This window comes from Rana temporaria, chromosome 11 (genome assembly GCF_905171775.1).
Source record: "Rana temporaria chromosome 11, aRanTem1.1, whole genome shotgun sequence".
Taxonomy (NCBI): Eukaryota; Metazoa; Chordata; class Amphibia; order Anura; family Ranidae; genus Rana; species Rana temporaria.
In genome coordinates this window covers 48,245,851-48,263,514 of record NC_053499.1, presented here as the reverse complement: position 1 = coordinate 48,263,514, position 17,664 = coordinate 48,245,851, and the positions used below count along the sequence as shown (strand labels likewise).

At 45.5% G+C, this 17,664-nt stretch overlaps 1 long non-coding RNA gene across 1 annotated transcript in view; it reads right to left on the bottom strand.

Annotated features, from left to right (window-relative positions):
- LOC120917306 overlaps window positions 1-16,812 on the bottom strand; it is a 29,770-nt gene extending 12,958 nt beyond the window's left edge. The window contains exons 1-2 of the long non-coding RNA XR_005744184.1: window positions 16,725-16,812; window positions 15,944-15,984 (exon numbers count right to left, since the gene is read on the bottom strand). This is a non-coding gene — a long non-coding RNA (uncharacterized LOC120917306). The remainder of the gene's footprint in view (window positions 1-15,943; window positions 15,985-16,724) is intronic.
- Between the last annotated feature and the right edge of the window lie 852 nt (window positions 16,813-17,664).

Below are 17,664 nucleotides of genomic sequence, written 5' to 3'. Positions count from 1 at the left end.
ACATGGGCACTGGCTGAAATGATGCCCAGCAATGCCATCAGTGCCACCCCTCAGTGTCCATCAGTGCCACCTCTTAGTGCCCACCTATCAGTGCCCATCTGTGCCACCCATAAGTACCCATCAGTGCCACCCATAAGTGCCACCCATGAGTGCCCATCAGTGCCGGCAAAGCGTGCCCATCAGTGCCGCCTATGAGTGCCCATCAGTGCCGCTTATGAATGCCCATCAGTGCCGCCTATCGTGCCCATCAGTTCCACCCCATCGGTGCCCATCAGTGCCACCTCATCGGTGCCCATCAGTGCTGTCATTATCAGTGCCCATTTTTGAAGAAGAAAAGAAAAAAGAAAGCTCTATTTGTGGGAACAAAATGATAAAAATTTCATTTGGGTACAGTGTAGCATGACCGCGCAATTGTCATTTAAATTGCGACAGTGCTGAAAGCTGAAAATTGGCTTGGGCAGGAAGGTGCGTAAGTGCCTGGTATGGAAGTGGTTAAAGAAGTAGTGATTTTAATGATGCTTAAAGTGAAACAGTATAAATGAAAAATGTATTTAAATATAGTGCCTGGGGGGTCCCCGTAGTCTTCCTGTAAAGTGGCACATCTGGACATTTAATTAGATTTTCCCTGCAAGCTTTGGGAAGCCAGTCTGTATGATGAGGCCACAATTTAGTGAACTCAGAACAAAATTAGAGAATTTTGGGATAAATTATGGTGTCTCTATGGCAGACATTGGGTGAAAATAACAAAGTTTTGCACCACAGTCAGCAAGCCTTATGTGAAGAAGCCAAATTATGGTACACTTAGGCCAATAATAACAATTTATTTTTATATAAAGTCTTGTGTCTCCTCCACAGACTTTGGATAGAAGTTACAGGTGTGGAAAAATTGTTGGTGGGGCCTTTCACACTGTAATCCTACAGAGGTACTGTACTGTACTCAAGAATTGGCATTGCTATAAAAAAATAGAAATTTGATGCACCTGTTAAAAAATTGGTCTTTGGGTGTTAATTGGTCCCATGGAACCTATACCAAAAAAAATACTTCAAGATAAAATCAACACCCACAAAGCAAGGTAGCCTAGACAGTCTTGTAGAGATTCCAGATCCCAATAACACTTAATCAGCCACATTGGCATCAGGGGCTTGATAGCTGCTGCTAATCCAAGACTGATTCATTTTGACAAATGTCAGCCAGTCAACGGAGTCTGGGGACAGACACACTCTTTGATCCATCATAAAAACTCTGGCAGCACTGAATGCCTGCTCAGAAAACACACTGGGTGCAGGGCAGCCTGGCAGCTCAATAGCATACTGGGCAAGTTCTGGCCAAGGACTAAAACAATTCTGAAATGCATCACTTCTCCACTGCTGCTCTTTTCACCAACAGAAGCCTCAAAACTAGCAACCTACCTGAAAAGGCATTACATAAACTCCTCTTTAAGTTGTCCTCAAGATATTTCATCCTGCACTCCCTCTGCTTCCATGGCGTGAACCACCTATGGGCCTGCTTGCTGGACCACGTGTCAGCAGTAAGGTGACCTTGCCCAATAATGCCAAAACATTGCCTTCCATGTGATGGTACAAAGCTGGAATGGCCTTACATGCAAAGAAATAGTGACTGGGAACCTGCCATTGTGGTATAGCACATTCTGAAAATTCACAGAAGGGGGCAGAATCCACCACCAGACGGAAAGGCAGAGGTTGTACAGCCAGCAATTTGGACAAACTGGAAATTAGGCGCTGGCATGTGGATGTCAGGAAGTTTATGGGGCCACTGGGGCAGATAAATTTGCCTGCTATAATCTACAGCTGGTGATGTGCTGCTGGAAAATGTGTTGCAAGGACCTGTGACACCCTTGGCTACACCATCATCCCTGTCAGTGGAGGCTGCCAAGAGGTCATAAAATATAGCAGGGGTAGACATGAAAGGTGAGGAGTGAGGAGGAGAAGAATTGTGTCCCTTGTGTGTGGCTTTCAGGTGCTCTTGTCAATGGGCTGAGTTGTGGGAGGTTAAATGCCTTGTCAAGCATGTGGTACCCAAATGGATGGTGTTTATGTTCTGCTTGCGGCGGAGATTGAAAATTGCAACAGTATGATCAACTGCACATGTGCTAAAAAAGGCCCACTCAGTTGAGCTGTGGGAAGTGGGCTGGGAGATAACAGCTCCACGATCTGATGAAATAGGGTGGCTGCTCTCTACTCTTCCATGATAGCTGCCTCTGGAGGTCATCCTGCCTCGATGGGATTGTTTCTCTCTCTCACTTTCCTCCTCTGCTCTATCTGACACCTAACTAGCGTCAGTGACCTCATCATCATCCCCTCCAGCCTCATCATCAATGGAGCCAACTTGGCAATACGCCGCGGCTAGGGGAACATGACTGCTAATTTGTTGCTTATCAGTGTTCTCCCCTTGTTGGAGGCTTATGTCACTCCCTTCACATACCTCAGAGCCAACATTAGAATCTAGTAATGTATGTGCAACCTTAAGAAGCAAGTGGCTTGTGCTGTGTTCAAATAATTCAGCTGACTCCTCCATGTGTGATGCTGGGGCTATGGCAGGAGTAGCTGTGGATAAGGAGGCAGAATAAGCCGCTCTGGCAGCTGCGGCAAAATGTGCACTAGTGTCAGCTTGGGTCATAGAGAAGGATGAGGATGGTTTAGTAAGTCAGTCCACCACCTCCTCTACATGCTGTGACTGGATAGCATGGGCAACATCACAAATGCTGCTGGTCCCCTTAGTGGCATGGGAATGTCTGCCTCTCCTTGTTGGCCTCCCAGACATGATGGGGGGTGGGCTTATTACCCAAATGTAATAGAAACTGGGAAATGTGTAATTGGATGCACTTTTTTTAATGAAACGTGTTGTTTGGTGAGGACCAACTCAGCATTGCAGTCAGAAAAACTGCAACTGACAATAAAAAAAGGGAGGGGGGGGGGGGCAGGGGACAAAAAAGAAGAAAAAAATGCAGCAACCAAAAAAAAGGGTATGCAGCACTAAATGTTAAGTAATGCTGTGTTAAAAACTGCACTACACGAACACACAATATTCACACACTATACTAACAATACACTACACTCAGAGTCACAATACACACTAACTCGCTAGTAGCAAACTGAGCTCTTTAAAATTTGGGCTTCACATAATTTTTCAGGTTCTGAAGAACGACCAAATTTTTTTTCGAACATGCTGCATTTTTTAACGTTGTTTTAAACTATGCCGTTTTTCGGGTTGTAAAAAATGATCGTGTGTGGGCTAAAACGACGAAAAAACCCTGCGCATGCTCAGAAGCAAGTTATGAGTTATAAGCCCAGTCTTCCCCCTTGCTGGCCTTCCCCAGTGACGTAGCAGAGGGTGCGTCAGAGGGTGCGGGGTCACGTGACGGGTGGCCACGCCTCCCCTATATAAGAAATGTTACAGCTTCAGCCACTCATTAGCTGGGCTGTGTCCATCGGTGAGAGGAGGTCGGCGATGCTGCGCTCTGGATGGATGGATCTTCTCATCGCTGGACTGGAGATCACCCGCACCCGTCGCTGGATACAGACAACGTTGGAGCAGGAAGCTGGGAACGAGTGTCACCGCTGGATTTATTTTAATTTTTTTTATTAATAAAGGACTTTTTTCTACGGTGTGTGTTTTTTTTAACTATTTACACTTGCTTCATGAAATGGTAGGGGTACAATGTACCCCATTACCAATTCACATAGGGGGGGCAGGATCTGGGGGTCCCCTTTGTTAAAGGGGTCTTCCAGATTCTGATAAGCCCCCCGCCCGCAGACCCCCACAACCACCGGGCAAGGGTTGTGGGGATGAGGCCCTTGTCCCCATCAACATGGGGACATCCTCAACATGGGGACATCCGGCCGCACTCTTCCCCCCCCTCTTTTCTGCGGCCGGCCAGGTTAACGTGCTCGGATAAGGGGTCTGGTGTGAATTTTTGGGGGAACTCCACGCCATTTTTTTTTTAATTTGACGGCGGGGTTCCCCTTAATATCCATTCCAGACCTGAAGGGCCTGGTAATGGAATTTGGGGGGACCCCCACGCTACTTTTTTTATTTTTTATGAATGAATTCGCTCTGAATTGCCAGAGCCGACAATTCATTATAGCCGCAAAGCTGGTTTTAAAATACTTTTTTTCCTTACAGAAATGACACTTTGTGCAGGGACAGTTCTAAGTACTGGAAACATGCGCTATTTCACATGCTAACTTTACACCCCCCCTAGGTACAACATTTTAAGGAATATTTCACTTTTTTCTGTTTCACTTTTAGCATTATTAAATTCACTGCTCCTGAAAAAACTGCCGTTTTTAAAACTTTTTTAGGACAATAACTTGCATATTAGCCTTTAAAATTAGCACTTTAGATTTCTCCCATAGACTTTAACAGGGTGTTCTGCGGCTTTTCGAATTTGCCGCGAACACCCCTAATTGTTCGTTGTTCGCCGAACAGGTAATGTTCGAGTCGAACATGAGTACGACTCAAACTCGAAGCTCATCCCTAATCATCACATTGCCCAATCAGGGCTCTGATAGTGCTAATTGGAGAAGCCTTACATCTGACCAGCAGTCAAGTGCAAGGTTTCATCCATTTAGGGCCATAGAATGCACTGTGAAGCATGCAGTGCATTGTGGAGCGCTCGGCGAGCGAACATCCCGCCAAACTACCCACAAATTTGTGTCTTCACTCACCAGGCTATATTCGGGCTGAAATTTTGCTTTGCTTGAACTGTTCACCCAACACTAACATAGACTCAAGTGGACAGTCATTACACAATTCTGTAACAGGATCAGTAATCAGTTCAATGATCAGACAGAGAGTAATTGGAACTTGCAGTTTGATAAACAGGTGCAAAGTAAAGTCAGTAATGCAAAACAGGTCCAGAATAGCAAAAAGCATGCATACATTGCAGAATAATACAAAAAAGATCACTGAAACAAACACAGACTCTTCACAGCAATGTCTCTGGAGATTAGTCAGGGAAACAGGGAAATGTGGGTACATCACACAGTCTCTCTAAGGCCTCGTACACACGATCGGTCAAAACCGATGAAAACGGACTGAAGGACCTTTTCATCGGCCCAAACCGATCGTGTGTGGGCCCCATCGGTCAGTTATCCTTCGGTCAAAAAAATTAGAACGTGCTTTAAAATTGAACCGATGGACTGGTAACCGATAGGTCAAAACCGATCGTTAGTATGCAAAAGCATCGGTTAAAAACCTGCGCATGCTCAGAATCAAGTTGACGCATGCTTGGAAGCATTGAACTTCATTTTTTTCAGCACGTCGTTGTGTTTTACGTCACTGCGTTCTGACACGATCGTTTTTTAACCGATGGTGCGTAGGCGCGACGGACCATCAGTCAGGTTCATCGGTTAACCGATGACAACGGTCCGAAGGATGGACTGATCGTGTGTACGCGGCCTGAGGCCCCGTACACACGACAGAGGAACTCGACGTGCTTGGCACGTCGAGTTCCTCGTCGAGTTTTGGGATGAAGCCGCCGAGGAGCTCGGCGGGCCGGCTTCTCCCATAGAAGAACGAGGACAACGAGAAAATAGAGAACATGTTCTCTATTTTCTCGTCGAGTTCCTCGGCGGCTCCATCGAGCCAAAACTGTACAGACGACAGAGATTCTCGGCAGAATCCGGGTTTTGACCGAGTTTCTCGGTGAATTCTGCCGAGAATCTCTGTCGTGTGTACGAGGCCTAAGACTCTGCAGCTAAACATAAGGGCCTCGCTGAGAAACAATACTTAAGTAAAACTGTTCAGAAAAACAGTTACTTGAGCTTAATCTCATAAACAGTATCCCACTCCGTGAAATCCAAGGTAGCTCTAGTACCACAGGTGAGGCACTCCCCACAATAGCTAGGTCTTTGGAGAAGCTGCATTCCATTAGACTTCTGCCTGCCTGTCAGCACGCTGGTTCTGACAGAGGGAGAAAAGCTGCAGAACAAAAAATCTTTGCCTCACCAGATGTGGCCTTTCTTAACAGCTTGCGGAGAAAAGCAAAAAATCTCACCTTCCCTGGGGACATTCAGAAAGTTGAAAGAAATGGAGCTAAAGGGGCCTGCAAATGCACCTTCTGGACATTGGTAAGTAAATGGGTACTCCATTACAATCCAACCATCCTTATTATTTAACCTCCCTCTGGGCAAGTGGTTTGCAGGTCAATGCAGAGTGCTACATTAACCGGCAGGGCTGTCATTTCAACTTTGTCAGTGGACAGGAGGGAGGCAGGGAGAGAGAGAGAGGGATATCAACACAGGCTTAGCAGGGTAAAGAGTAGTGGCCTGCCTCAACTCCAAGTTTAAGGGGCCCCTGCTGTTCCAATATGTCAAAACTTTTACCCTCATATCCTTTTTCTACAAGAAACATTTAGTGAGAAGCAAGGTTCTTTCCTTCAAGAGGTCCAGGGTTCAAAAGACATTTCATGCCTCATATTTATTTTACTCCAGGGGTGTATCCATTTTAATTAGTAAATGTGTATCTTGTACAACTGAGGGAGTGCACTCCGTTCTGAATAGTAAATATGCATTCCGCCTTCTCCCGGATGTCTGCCCGTGTGAAGAGGGGGGTGTGGCTGTGGCGATACTTTTATGGGCATCTCCCTGACCGTTCATCACACACATTATATACCCATTACATGGATCACTTCCACGCTCTTGGACTACTTTCCACCTCCAGGTATTGACTCACCTTTTTGTTTTCCAATTCCTCTTTCCTTTTCTGGACATTTCTCTTCCTTTCTTTGGTTTTCTTTGTTTCATGGCCCCTAAGTGGTCACTCCTTTTTTGGATTCTCATCCACACTTTTCCCCTTATCTTTTTCTCCTTACTTAGTCCCATTGCCCTCACCACACTCCCACATCTCTCCTCTTTATTCTACCCTTACTTGTCCACTATTTCTTTGCCCAATCTCACTCACACATACTCATAATCAGTGGCGGCCCGTCCATAGGGGGCGCCTGGGCGCCGCCCCCCTCCCCAAGTCAGTAAAAAAAAAAATAATAAAAAAAAAAAAAAAAAATTATTTAACCACTTCCATACAGGGCACTTACGTACCTTCCCGCCCAAGCCAATTTTCAGCTTTCAGCACTGTCGCACTTTGAATGGCAATTGCGCGGTCATGCTACATTGTACCCAAACAAAATTGGCGTCCTTTTTTACCCACAAATAGAGCTTTCTTTTGGTGGTATTTGATCACCTCTGCAATTTTTTTTTTGCGCAACAACTAAAAAAAGACCAAAAATTTTGAAAAAAATTAAGTTTTTATTTTTTTCTGTAATTTTTTTGTAAATAAGTAAGTTTTCTCTTTCAATTACGGGCACTGATATGGTGGCACTGATGGGCACAGATGAGATGGCACTGATGGACATCGACGAGGTAGTACTGACGGGCACAGATGAGGTGGCACTGATTGGCGGCGCTGGTATGCGGCACTGATGGGCACACATAGGCGGCACTCATGGGCACACATAGGCGGCACTGATGGGCACTCATGGGCGGCACTGGGCACTCATAGGCGGCACAGATGGGCACTCATGGGCGGCACAGATGGGCACTGTGGGGTGGCACAGATGGGCACTGTGGGGTGGCACTGATGGGCACTGTGGGGTGGCACTGATGGACACTGTGGGGTGGTACTGATGGACACTGTGGGGTGGCACTGATGGACACTGTGGGGCGGCACTGATGGACACTGTGGGGCGGGACTGATTTACTTGTTGCCAGTCAGTGCCCATTTGTGGGCACTGATTGGCATCTTTTTTTTTTTGCATCCTTTTTTTTTTCCCAGACTTTTTTTTTTTCAGACTTTTTTTTTTTTTTTTGGACTTTTTTTTTCTTATTTTTTTTTGTTTTGCCCTTCCCTGGTGGGCATCCCTGGTGGTCCATGTGGCGATCCGAGGGGGGGCTGCGCTGATAAACAATCAGCGTGAACCCCCCCTGTCAGGAGAGCCGCCGATCGGCTCTCCTCTACTCGCGTCTGTCAGACGCGAGTGAGGAAGAGCCATCGACGGCTCTTCCTGTTTACATCGTGATCAGCCGTGGTTGGACACGGCTGATCACGTGGTAAAGAGTCTCCGTGAGAGACTCTTTACCGAGATCGGTGTTGCGGGGTGTCAGACTGACACCCCCGCAACAGCGATCGCCGCGATGCGCGCCCCCGAGGGCGCGCAGCGGCTAAGAATCCTGAGGACGTCATATGACGTCCAGTCAGGATTCTACAACCACTTTGCCGACGTCAATCTGTCATTGGTGGGCGGCAAGTGGTTAAACATGTCCCTTTAAAAAAAAAAAAAAAATCGAAAAAACTTCCTTATGTGCACTGTGTCCGAGCGCCGGGCGCCGGGCAAGTGCAGATTGAGTAGCGCCACGTCTGTGCAATCACGAGATTGCAGATGTGGCGCTACATTGGCAGAAAAAAAATGCCTTTGTGGCGGAGCGCATCGCGCCACAGCTTCCGGCGCGATTGACTTGGACTTGGGGCCAGGCGCGTGCACGGCACCCAGTATATTTCTGTGCCTGTGCCAACGTCAGGAAGTGACGTCGGCACTCTGCAGACCAGAGGGACGCACCTCCGTGAGCCGGGCATGAAGGAAAGGTAAGTCTGCAGCATTATACATTCCCCTCAGCAGCAGAGCAGTTTTCACAGCAAAGCTAGCTGCCTAATGTTCAGTGAAGCTAGCGGCCTGCCCCCCCCTTATTAAACTTCTTAATCCTAATTCTATTTTGGACGAAAATAGCGGTCGGCTCCTGGTCCTGAGAGGAGAGGGACCGAGAGAGCCCGGGGAAGAGGAGGACACTTCCTGGACACTGGCAGGGTAAGTATCACTGAATGTGATGGTGCGAGGAGGTGAAGGAGAGGGACAGACGAGCAGCTGAGAACCGGAGTGTAACAGCCTGTCTTCTACACAGACAGGGGAGAGATCACTCTGACAGGAGACACGTGGGTTGGAGATGTACTGTACAGTATAATGGTGTGGGACATAGCAGATATACTGATCAACCCACCCTCTCCATCTCCCTCCCCCCTCTCTCACTTCCTACACCTCCCTCCCCCCTCTTTCTACACCCCCACCACCTCTCCCCACTCTCTCACTACCCCATCTTCCTACATCCTCCACCCCCTCTCTCACTACCCCCCCACTTTCTACACCCCCTCTCTCACTACCCCCCCACTTTCCACACCCCCCTCTCACTACCCCCCCAATGCCTACACCCCCTCTCTCACTACCCCCCAATGCCTACACCCCCTCTCTCACTACCCCCTCTTCCCCTCTCCTTCTCTCTCCATCTCTATCTACCCCCAATGCCTACACCCCTCTCTCACTACCCCCTCTTCTTACACCCCTCTCCTTCTCTCTCCCTCTTCCCCCTCTCTAACTACCCCCTCTTCCTACACCCCCCAACCACCTCTCCCCCTCTCTCACTACCCCCCTATTTCTACACCCCCTCTCTCACTACCCCCAATGCCTACACCCCCTCTCTCCCTCTGTCACTACCCCCTCTTCTTACACCCCTCTCCTTCTCTCTCCCACTCCCCCCTCTCTATCTACCCCCCACTTCCTACACCCCCCTCTCTCACTACCCCCCAATGCCTACACCCCCTCTCTCACTTCCCCCCTCTTCCCCTCTCCTTCTCTCTCCATCTCTATCTACCCCCAATGCCTACACCCCTCTCTCACTACCCCCCTCTTCTTACACCCCTCTCCTTCTCTCTCTCCCTCTTCCCCCTCTCTCACTACCCCCTCTTCCTACACCCCCCAATCACCTCTCCCCCTCTCTCACTACCCCCCTATTTCTACACCCCCTCTCTCACTACCCCCAATGCCTACACCCCCTCTCTCCCTCTGTCACTACCCCCTCTTCTTACACCCCTCTCCTTCTCTCTCTCACTACCCCCTCTTCCTACACCCCCCAACCACCTCTCCCCCTCTCTCACTACCCCCCTATTTCTACACCCCCTCTCTCACTACCCCCAATGCCTACACTCCCTCTGTCACTACCCCCCAATGCCTACACCCCCTCTCTCACTACCCCCTCTTCTTACACCCCTCTCCCCCCTCTTCCTACACCCCCGAACCACCTCTCCCCCTACCCCCCTATTTCTACACCCCCTCTCTCCCTCTGTCACTACCCCCCCCCCCCACTGCCTACACCCCCTCTCTCACTACCCCCCTCTTCCTACACCTCTCTTCCCCTTCTCTCTCCCTCCTCTCCCTCCCCCTACCTAAATCCCCTCCTCTCACCCACCCTCTCCTTCTCCATCCCCCTCTCTCGTTTACCCCCCTCTTTCCCCTCCCTCTCTCCCCTTCCTCCATCTCTCTCCTACTTTCCCATCTCTCTTTCCCTCCTAGACATAGACATACGGCGGCAAGGTGGCTTTGCTGCTCCAGATCAGGTAGGGAATACACACTGCTGGTGATCCGGCTGTACTGTGACTAAACACAGGAGATGTCGATCACTGGGTGCACCCGCCGATCATCTTGAATTTACACAGGATAGAGCCCTGCCTGTGTAAACAAGGTAGAGCTCTGTTCTGTCAGCGGGGAATAAAATTCAGGACTTCCCTTAGTAAAAGCACCAATCACAGTACACACACACAGGCTAGGCACACATTTAACCCTTTGATCGCCCCTAGATGTTTAACATCTTCCCAGCCAGTGTCATTAGTACAGTTACAGTGCATATTTTTAGCACTTATCACTGTATTAGTGTCACTGGTTCCCACAAAGTGTCAGCTAGTGTCCAAATGTCTGCCACAATATCACAGTCGCTGATCGCTGTCATTACTAGTAAAAATAAATATATATTTTTTTATTTTCAAAATTGTCTGTCTTTGTTTATAGCCCAAAAATAAAAGTGACGCAGAGGTGATCAAATACCTCCAAAAGAAAGCTCTATTTGTGGGAAATAACGGACATAGATTTTATTTGAGTACAGCGTTGAGTGTGGGTGGGGACACAGGGGTCCTATGATCTTATTGCCCCGGGGCCCCGTGAGTTGTCAGTCCGTGCCTGGTTTGGGCTGCTCAATCTAAAATGCCTGGGCCTATTATTTGTCCCAGTCCATGCCTGATGAGAGATGTCAGTACAGGAACATGAATTTAGTGTATTTTATCAGTATAATGAGAGATGTCACTAAGGGACATGAATTGCAGTGTATTAGTATGAGAAATGTCAGTACAGGGACATGCAGTGTATTATGTCAGTACAGGGACATTGCAGTGTATTACATCCATATGTGAGATATCCCTCCCCCCAATGCAGTATGTCCGCAGTCTCTGGTAATTTCGTGCAGTATGTTCGCAGTCTCTGGTAATCTTGTGCAGTATGTCCGCAGTCTCTGGTAATCTCATGCAGTATGTCCGCAGTCTCTGGTAATCTCGTGCAGTATGTCCGCAGTCTCTGGTAATCTTGTGTAGTATGTCCACAGTCTCTGGTAATCTCGTGCAGTATGTCCACAGTCTCTGGTAATCTCGTGCAGTATGTCCGCAGTCTCTGGTAATCTTGTGCAGTATGTCCGCAGTCTCTGGTAATCTCATGCCCATTTAGAGTCCTTCATTACTAACAGTGTCATTTTTTAGTTTGTTTGCGCCGATCTGTAAGGCTGCGCTATATACCATGATTTGTGATGCTGGGGCTATATACTCTGTCCTGTGATGCTGGGGCTATATACTCTGTCCTGTGATGCTGAGCTGTATACTCCTGACACTATGGGTGGAAGCAAGTGGAATACAGGGGACGGAGTGGGTGGATTCGATAAGAGGTGTGGCTTATGAGAAGTGGGAGGGACCACATGTGGAGGGGCGGGGTCTTGCGCCCCCCCATCCTAAAACTTCACCAGCCGCCACTGCTCATAATCACCCCTTTAATACATCATCTTTTTTCTCACCCAGGTACCCCGCTTTTCGGGGGTCATCATCCTCACTTACCATTAGGGTCATTATCTTACACCTACGATCCGGGATTTGCCTATATCTGCCTTCATTGCCCCTGCATGTCACCATGGCTTTTGACAATGATGTTTTGTGGTTTACTGGTGACTTCCACTGCTGTGCTGACGCTGCGCTGGTGCAGAGGTAATCTGAACACAACATGCTGCCTAAGTTATCCTTATACAACTATATATATTTTTCTTTAATTATTCTATACAGTACTTTATCTTATTCCTATTTTATTTATTTTTAATTTGAATATATTTTTTAATTTTTTCATTTTTTGTCCAGTTTTGCAATTTCTGTTTTGAACTTTTTCAACCTTACCTCTGAGACTATCTGGAACTTATATTTTTGTTCGCAGATAATTTCCATGGTTTATTGCTCCTGATGAGCGGTCATGAAACTGTGAAACGTGTCAAGCTGTCTACTGTAATTTTTCAAGTTGTCAACTTTAATTCACCATGGCTCAACCATACCAACCTTTATATGGTCTAATATTATGTCCTTATTTAATTTTCAATATCCTCTGTATTGTTCTCCCTCTTTTCCCTCTCTGGCATCTTGAGATTAATTTAGCTAGATTACCCAGGCCCTCCTGGCCAATTTCCCCTTGGTTATAATATGACTGTTTTATTGATTTGTTCTATGTATTGTATATATTCATTCAACTGTTAATTATTTTGTAACTGTTGTTGAAAATGTTCAAAGCTCTTTTAGAGGCCGTGTGCCCGCAATATTTTGGAGGTTATATGCCCATAAATATTTTTTATATGAATAAATACTATATCTTGGTCACTTGACGTCTCCTTTGCTGCCGTGTGTTTCATTTAAAGTCCTACCATGTGCTCCTTCCTTCTTAAATGTTATACTGGCACTCACTGCATGGAAGCAGATATAGGTTCCAGTTAATATCCATATTCCACCCTTGTTTGGCTCAGATCTCTTATATGTTCTTTTGGACAAAATTAGACCATACCGTCCTGCTAAGGTACTCATTATCGGAGATTTTAATGCTATTCTACCCCCACACCTTGACTGATCTGTCCTGTCCAGTTCACACACCGGATCTTTCCAGTTGGGCACTGATTGCTAATACTTATATGACTGAAAACTGGAGCTGGTGTCACCCTGGTAGTCAAGCTTATTCCTGCTTTTTTTGCCTCATATAACACCTCTTCTCCTATAGATCTGACATTTTCCAATCCTCCATTACTTGCTGATGTCCAAGATGCCACATACCTCCCAGGGGGGCATCTAAGACCATTGTCCTCTGTCTCTGACCTTGCGCACCTCCCAGATCTGCAATAGACTGATTTGGAGACAGAGTCCTCAGTGAATCTCTCACCCGAAATGCCTGATGTTATACACTTGGTCTGAGACTAGGCCTTGCAGGAAGCTCTTTATGTCTAAGGCCGCATACACACGTTCGGTCCAAACCGATGAAAACGGACTGATGTTCAGTTTCATCGGTCCAAACCGACCGTGTGTACGGCCCATCAGACTTTTGTCCTTCAGAGCAAAGTTTTAGAACTTGCTTTAAAATCGGACTGATGGATGCCTGACCGTCGGTCAAAACCGATGGTTAGTACACAAAAGCATCGGTTCAAAACCCACGCATGCTCAGAATCAAGTCGACGCATGCTTGGAAGCATTGAACTTATTTTTTATCAGCATGTCATGTGTTTTACGTCACCGCGTTCTGACCCGATTGGTTTTTGAACTGATGGTGTGTACGCACATCAAACCATCAGTCTGCTTCAGCGGTGAACCGTTGAAAACGGTCCGTCGGACCATTCTCATCGGATGGATCGACCATGTGTACGCGGCCTTACAGTACTTCTCACAGGTCTCTGGCCTGAAAGTTAACTGGCATAAGTCACTCTAATTTCCTATTGGCTCTGGGGCTATTTTCTGGCCACCCGGGCCTACAGCTGCAGTGAATACAATTGTTTACTTACTTGGGGTGATGTTATCCTGTAATGTCAAATTATATGATGAATTGCACTTAATTCCTGTATTGCCAGAAGTTAAAAATAGGCTGAAGGTGTGGACAAATTTGCTTTTATCTTTCATTGGGCGCATACATCAGTTTGAAATGAAAGGTCTAACAAAGCTTATCAACCTCTTTCGAAATCCACCCTCCTGCAGACCCAAATACTTTTTTAAACTGCTTAACCAACTATTAATCTCCTTTTTATGAGGATCCCAAGCCCTGTGTTAAAAACGCAACACCGACCTTGCAGAATCGACTGGCCATGCTAGATTTCTACAAGTATTTTATAGCTACTTCATTGCTCACCACCTACTGATGGCTGGTGCCACATTTGAGCAACCCCTCTACCCCTTTAGAGGTGACTGTTCTATGCTCTTTGGAAGCCCTTCAACATCTCCTTCTGTGGTGTTAGAGCTTCATATTCGCTCACTTGCCTCATGGAGATTACTCTTAAAGCCTGGTTGTTGGGGTTTAAATAGGAAGTACAGGACTCTGCTGTTCTTTCTCCTTACACACCATTGTGGAACAACCTCACCCTGCCTTCTCTCCACATAATCCTCGGCCCCCATTGTTGGGCTAAATATATAGGCTACATAGGTTAAATCCTGTTCTGTCCCCCACCAGATGTGGCCACTTGGACAGAGACTTTTTTCAAATTTTTTGGAACTGCTCCCTTATTTCTCAGTTCTAGACAGAGGTGGTGGATGTAATTAATGCAGTTGCTGAGACCTGCCTTAAACTCTGGGCCTAATAGAGGACAGGGCTACCACGTTAGCTGAATGCTCTTGGGTTTGTTTCTCTTTTACACAAGGAAATTGATTACTATGCATTGAAAAAAAGCAACTCTTCCTTCTCTAGTCTTTTGAAAATGTCTGATTAATTCAAATCTCCCTCTGTACCTGGTGTAGGGGGTTAGCTCAGTAGCGGGGTGTGTGACCCCTTGGGTGGGTTCACCACACACTGAATTTATACAGACAGGCAGTCGAAGACGGTTGAAAACAAAGGTTTTGGTTTATTCTTTCATCTTGCTGGAAACAAGTGCAAGCATCCAAACAGCATAAACAAAATCAAACATAAAATAAACCCTAGCCGCTTTGGGCGTCTACCTTCACCACACATGAACCTATCTATGGAGTCTGGCTCAGCCTAGTGCTGGGCAGACAGTGCTGGTCATACAGCAGAAAAACAATAGTCTTTTGATTTTTATCACACAGAAAAATCAATCCTCTCCTCACCTCCTCAGAAGACTTTCTGGCACTGCTTTCCTTACTCACAAAGACTCAGGATGATGCAGCAATTCAGTGGTAATCCTCTGGACTACTTATAGAGGCATTAATTGCCTCATTCTGAACAGCTGAAGTTTTTCAACTGCCTTTAGCCTTTCTCTGGCTACGTTTGCAGCCGATGCCTAATAACAATTGGTGTATTGTCTAAACAAGGCAGAAATGTATGTCCCGTCTGTGACAACACCCACAGATTTACCTGACTTCCTGTCACACTGGATACATATGAAAACAGGGGCAGTAAGAAAACGTTTAATGTATGGGCAAAATTGTTGGAAGAACCATCCACCACAGGCCCCTGAATATGTTTCGCTGCTTCACTCGGAGGCTAATTAATGCCCCATTTCATCTGGCATAGCTACCCAAGGTCTCTAATACGAGGGGATACTCTGCCTTGTGGATACTGGCATTGTGAACTGGTGCATGAGCTATCACATTAGATTATGTTGACTGTTAGTTGTATTGTGTATGTGAACCTACCAGTGACCTCCCCTGCATGGGTTGGTGCTCTGGAGTTTTAAACTCTTTATCTACAGTATATAAAAGCCCCAAAAAATGATTTATAAAAAAATATATAAAAAACACAACAGTAGTGACCTGGACAGGCTTGATCAGATGAACACCTTTGCATGTCTATTGGCACGTTTAGGAATGTCTAATTAGAGAATGCCATAAGTAGAGGGATAAGTAAAAATATTGCAAATCAATTACTGGTGAAAAACATACCTGGTATTCAATGCCATCCTTAACACAAACTCTTTTTGGTACTGTGGGAAAATAAAACAATTTTTAAAAACAAAAATTACTATAGAAACAGTTAGATCGTTCTGCAGAAGAATGCCTAATATTTGTTGCCATTTCTTCTTTCAATAAATTAGGAAGACTAATTTATAGCTTTGCACAGAAGCAGACAACTCTAAAAATAAAAAAAATCTAGACAACGCTAACAGGTGCTTTAAAGACCCCTCTGATATCCTGCCACAACTTATCTCACATATAAATTGTCGTTTTGCAGTGGAAAACTCCATATTTCTCTCATGATAGGTTTTCGTTAAAATTGCAGTAATATTGAGGTTAACAATGCAATTACTTTATTATATGTTTTATATCACACATTAATTGGACAAACAAAGATGGGTGCATCAAACATTCTTAGCAGAGATCTTTAAAAATCCTTTGTGGTTTTTCTATGCTGTGCCCATTCCTTTGCTGGATCCTCCATACTAAGTAACAGAGCTGGAGTGTGGAGCCACACTGCTCCTTTAAGCCAGACTCCAGCCCAAATGTTTTTTTATTATTTGTAAATATAATGAAGACTTCCAGTGTTAGAAAAGGATTAGACATTGCATTGTAGTGATCGGAAATGGGAGTGGTTGAGTAATGTGGCAAAACACTGTGGGCAAATCTGACACCACTCTGTCCACAAAAATGCTTTAAGTTGTCAGCCCACAGCGGAGCGCAGGATCTGAGTCCATTTCTCTAAAAGGTATACTATTTTAAAACTTACCACAAGTTGTTTTGGGACAGCAGCCTTCCATGGTTACTTCTGGCCGAAAACCAGGTTGACATAAAACTTGGGGTAGTGAGCATGAGCCTGGAACGCATGCTGACAAAACATAATAATGTTATGTGAATGTACAATATACTGTATATGTAAAGAGCTGCATAAACTGTCAGAGCTATATAAATACCAATAATAAAAATTAAATAAATACAATTTTATATCTTTTCTTCTCAGGTATAAGATTATTCACACATTTAGCCTAAGTAATTACAAATGCTGATTTGGTATATAAAGCAAAGTAACAAAACATCAGCATGTGTTTTGTCACAAAAAATGTTGTACATATTATAAGTGTATTTTTCAGACTAAGTTATTATTGTAATGTTTACAATATACCTGAGTTCCCCATCCTCTTGAGGCCTTGAGGCCTTGTGGATGTTTTCTTATGAGATATATACACACACACACAAGTGATACTTTACCTCTTCAGTTCCTCTTTTGCTGGTGTGTCCTTGATGCAGAGAGTCGCACTGACTTTCTGACTTTCTGACTTTCTCCATCACTACACTGTACGTGCGGGGTGCAGTAGTGATGCAGGTTCATGATGCACTATTCAGCCCAAAAACTGAAAATATTTACTGCAGCAACAGAGAGAAGAAGTTGGTACTTCAGACAAAAATGTGATTTTTTTCACAAAGAAAATGTTCACTTGGCTTAGTGATTGACGTGAATCTGAATTAAATTTATTCTTGTGCAAGCAAAAAAGTAAGATTTTTGAGTTAATGTAAAATCCTTTTCTTGAAATACAATACATGGCACAGGATCAGTGTCTTAAACCAGTAGTTCTCAACCTCAGTCCTCAAGTACCCCCAACAGGCCAGGTTTTGGGAACTTCCCTTAGATAAAATAGCTCTTAGCATTACCAATCATTGATATTGATTTA